Here is a 5,486-nt window from a genome sequence, read left to right as displayed (position 1 = left end):
TACATTATAGTGTGGCAATTCTACGAGACTTCTTTAAAACTTGCGGTAGATTATAGGGTCAGATCTGCGTCTGTCTACTATCAGATAAAGGAACTCGCATTTTGATATCAATACACGTTTAAAAGTGAGAGGACATTTGAAGATTGTTTCCGTATAAAATTGAACCTCGGTGTCTCCCTTAAAGAATAGAAGAGGGCCCAATTTTTTAGTGTCGCCAATGCGAGTTAGGTTATTAAAGAAAATATGAGAAAAAATTGTTATTTTATTAGCATATATTATTCGCTAAAATAATGACATTACACATGCTTTTTATGAAATTATACATTCTAGAAAGATAAATATACGTTAATGCTTACGAATACTCAAGAAAAATTGACCGACAATCATTTCGCAACATATTTTGACCTAAATCGATGCGTACCTACAGGGCATTTCCTGGGTTTCGTACGAAAATGCTGACAAGGTCTGCCGTAAAACGGCCGATGCAGTAAAATATTTGCTGATCGAAATCTGTTATTGCATTCTTACCACATATTTTTTTTACATTTTAATAAAATATTGATGAATCCCTGACACGAATAGTCGTTTCTATATTATTTTCCGACTACACATATAACGCCTGTGTACGCAGAGTCGAATATATGGTACGTAGACAGTAGGACGTAACAGTTGTATAAACGGTGACAACTACAGTTTTATTACAAACACGGATAAAAACAGTGTACACGTACCGGTTAGAGGTTGTCGTCGTCTCCCCCGTTTCTACCAAAACCCCTCCTTTTTAAACCGTCCGCCTCGTCGTCGCGACCTGTTCAGACTTCCACTAATCTATGGCGCGGGTAGTGGATATAATCGCCGGTCGCGACTAATGTCCGAAGGAGCGCCGACCACCGTCGACGTTGCCTGCTTAATGATGGCCGTTTGATAAACCGCGTCGCATTCTTGTTGAAATTAATCTGTTCGTACCATTCTGAAATGCATTCTGTCCACGCTGAATTATGTGTGCTTCTAATTATGTAGCTATTCTAAAATGCATTCTGTCCACGCTGAATTATGTGTGCTCTTAGTTGTGTAGCTATTCTAAAATGCATTCTGTCCACGCTGAATTATGTGTGCTCTTAATGATGTAGCTAATGTCTTCTGGGTCCATCGCCGGCCGTCCCTGAACATTTGCATGAGTAATGTGCCAAACTCCTCATGTCTCCATCTCAAAGCTAAAAGGCCGTACTACATTTCACCCCGCCCTAAGAAAAGTCGATTAAATCGGCTTAGCCCAGTCTCCCGACTGGAAGAAAACTCTCGATAAATGTTTTTCAGCGGATGGCTTATGTGAGCCACGGACAATGTAAAGGGCTGTGCTATCATCGTGATATGTCTGATTGCAACTGTAACCGCTTAAGTATATAATCGTACCATACTGATAACATAACCCCAACCGTACAATAGCATAACTATAGTCAACCCGCAACCGTGCAACCGTAACATTATATCACATCGTCAAAACCCGTGTATCCGTAAAAACTTGCGTGCAACCTCATCGTCCTAAAATACTGGTAATCACTATAGTAATACTAATAACATAGTATCCGCGTACTATCGTGGAAAACATATCGTGTCCACTCGCAAGGACACTACGTCGAACCCTCACTAATCGCCTACGACACAATCGCGAACAATAGCTAAACAATCGCGTGTAAAATCAAACATGGCGTACAATATTTTTTTTTAATCGCTTATAATACGTGACAATCGCGTATAAAAGCTAAAAAATCGCGTACAAAAAGTTATAAATCGCGCTCAAAAGTTATAAATCGCGTACCAAAGTTGAACGTGAAAAAGTGAAAGCCTTTGGCGACACCGCGTCCGGTGCCATGCCGCTGGCCAAGGTACTGTAACGCCTATTTCTACGTATAACTACTCCTACAGCTGTGTTCTAATTAGATTACAAGGGGTAGAATTCTCTGCGCAACATTGCTCGCTACACTTTCCGCGTGGCCGCAGAACGAGACTCCGCTCTCGTAGAAACGACCGTCTGTACAGTTAGGGCCTGTAGCGAACAATATATACGGAGAAGAAAACCCCGTGCGATAAAACACTTGGCTGTTAATCCACTGTAACATGTCTTTTGCACGTGTCACGTGGATTAGTGCGTAGAGCTACTGGTAGTTGTTTTAGCCATAGTCTAGCTAGACAGAACGTCGCGCATATTGGGCGGCGGCATTGATGTTACAGGGAGTTGGATAAGCGGGTTCTAGGTTAGGCAGTTTCTAGGGTGATTGTGAAATGAGGAGAACGGTTGGAACTGGACAGAACGGGTGACATGTGCGCTCAAGATGTAGGGAGTTTTGGGCGAATATATAAGGAGAGATGTAACAGGATGCAGATTCGGGTTCTGGGCGCGGAGCTGCGTGTGCGCGTTCTTTGTCTGTTTGTGCGATTGTCTGATGATGTGGCTACACAGTGTATGCGTTATTAAAGATTATTCCGGTTACTACAACAAGTTTGACTTTATATCTTCATTCCTGTTTACACCACCACCGTGACATAAACCCTTAACCATGGGCGTCGTAGTAAACGCACAATCCAAATCGCAATCAAAATCAACATCGAAAGCGAAATCAAATCAAAATCAAATCAAATCGAAATCAAATCGAAACGAAAAAACACAAATAAATCCATGACATAGAAATCAAATAGAGTATACACGCACGGTCGTAAAAAGAATAGCTAAAACAAGATGACACTATAAATTGCATGGGAGAAATACACGTTTGCTCACTCCGATTTCCATTTACAATAGCGCAGTTACATTGAAATATTTGTCATTATTCACCCCTGATATATTGTAGATACACAAGAGCAGATATTGTGTTATAGATCTGCGTATATGATGTTTTAGTGCACGTAAAACCAGGACGGCTATATTAGGAGTTTCGCTTTGGAATAATGTACGTAGAAATCCGCGTTCGTAACTTTTGATAGATTGATAGAATGATAGATTGATAGATTGATAGATAGATAGATAGATAGATAAATAGATAAATAGATTAGATAGATAGATAGATAGACAGATAGATTTTGGAGTATTTTTCTTTCAACCAATTAAGTGGACATCAACTGAGCGCTTTATTTCCCGGGCAACGCCGGGTGTCCTGCCATAGTACGTATATTATATACCTATAACGTTTGTTATGCTTCTCTTTGTAAATTCGTAATTTTTATTGCTCGGTTCTTATGCAGTAATTATAGACATCGACGATGGCATATCACATGCAACCACTATGGGGAAACGCTCATGACAGCAATATACATCTGGTAATTTATTATTAATGGAAGGGCTGCATGCTCTGATACAGTGATGCAAATCTCGAAACGTAAAAAAGTGCGTTTATTGATATTCGCCCGTGTACGACGATATATGAATGGCGCACGCGCGCGACAATAATTAACCCTTTGCATCCATAGGCCACGGCAGTGGCCCACGCTATTTCCTCCGTAGCTCTATAGGCCACCTCAGTGGCCCAATTCATTCTCATTTCCTCTATTGGATGGCACCACTTTCCAGTGAATGATTTTCTCCCAAACTTTACCACAAGCTACTTTGAACATTATTCTTCTATCTAGATGTCACTGCATGTACATTTACCCTGGCGTGTGCGGCGTGCCACAGCTGGTGGCAGGTGTGTTCGTTTAGCCAGTCTGAGCCCAAGTTTTTATAGCGACTGTAGGTATCACGTTGGCAAATCGACCAATCACCGCTGGGATAGGTTAGAGAATGAGTTCCTTTGTGAGTGTCTGCATACGCTAGAATTTTTATTTCTTATTAGAAAAGATTATAACTGTTTGCAATTGCTAATTTCAGAAACTAGAATCTATTCTGAATCCGACAATGTAAACGGCTCGTCCGAGGTGCGTTTCTGGGCCGGCCCATAAATTTCCAAAGAAAGCCTACTTTTTGTGCGATTTCCAGTTGTAAGTAGGCTATTTCTCGTGTGCGCTGCAAAAGTTTTGTTTACATCGTAAATTATGGAAGAATTTTTTTGTTAATAACATATATGGTGTCACTTGCGACTTGGATTCAGCGGATGGCATTGTTATTCCAAAAATAAACTTCTGCTGATTTATGGGAATTCACACGATACTTGGATATATAGTTACACTGAAGTGCTGAATAATTTCTATACTGTATAATAGAGACGCAATTGGAGAGTTAAATCGATAAGTTTTGTCATGGACAAGACCGGCACGCACGCGGTGCGCACACGATACTTGGATATATAGTTTCACTGAAACTTGTGCTGAATAAATTAGTATAACAGTGCTCAGCATATGCCAGTATGCTGTATGCCAGTATATATGCCAGTATACGGTATAGTAAACAGTACTCATGCATCATATGCCACGTTGATACAATAACAATAACTCGTCAGTTACAACCAAGGAGCCGTTGTTAGAAACATCGTAAAGTTAACCTGATGTTAATGCTAAGATAACACTAACGACTAATGTTAATGTTATGAGAATAACGTTCACAGAAACGCATCGCAGCTATGAGAAAACTTACGATGACTGAAACTTCATAATTTGCTGTGACAAGGCTGCTGATTGGATGAGAATAGATAACAACACTTGAATTCATATACATTTCGCGTACATCACAGCAATTTATGCATATTATCAGAAGTAGATAATAGGGATTATCTCTATTATCTACTTCTGATAATATGGTAGTTAATCACATGTCATGAAAAAATGTCATCATGTTTTCGCACATCATTCTGCAAAGCAACACAAGATGAGAGCGTCATAACTCATAAACATATCCAAAACAAGACAACAATCGCCATTCTCTCTCTCTCTCTCTCTCTCTCTCCCTCTCTGCTCTCTCTTCCTCTCTCGCTCTGTCCCTCTCTCTCGCTGTCTTTCTCTCTTGTGCGAGCGCTCTCTCCCACTCTCTCTCTCTCTCTCTCCTCTCTCTCTCTCTCTCACACTCTGACTCTCTCTCTCTCTCTCTGTCTCTCTTTTTCTCTCTCGCTCTCTCTCTCTCTCTGACTCTCTCTCTCTCTTTCTATTGCTCTCGCGCTCTCTCACCCACTAGCTCTCTCTAGCTCTCTAGCTCTCTCGTGCGCGCCCTCTCCTTCGCTCTCGCTATTTAGGTAGGGTAATATCTTTCTGCTGCATGTATGGTATAAGGCTCTGGGCTGCTATGAGCTGAGATGAGAACACAGTTCTGGACCTGACCGGTAATCCAGACAAGGCCCCAGCAAGGTGCTGACGTCAGACAGTATCCAGCACATTCCAACTTCGTTTGAACAGCCATCGGGGTTGCCGTGACAACGCGCCCTATGTCATGACCGCCTGCTAACATGCTGTCTTTAGCTGAGATTTCTCTGAAGTCTCCATCTATTAAACACACACACACATATGTGCATATTATATATATATATATATATATATATATATATATCAAGAGCTAATAAACACCT

Source organism: Priapulus caudatus, unplaced genomic scaffold (assembly GCF_000485595.1).
Source record: "Priapulus caudatus unplaced genomic scaffold, Priapulus_caudatus-5.0.1 Scaffold985, whole genome shotgun sequence".
In the NCBI taxonomy this organism is placed as follows: domain Eukaryota; kingdom Metazoa; phylum Priapulida; class Priapulimorpha; order Priapulimorphida; family Priapulidae; genus Priapulus; species Priapulus caudatus.
Note: the sequence above shows the minus strand (reverse complement) of the source record.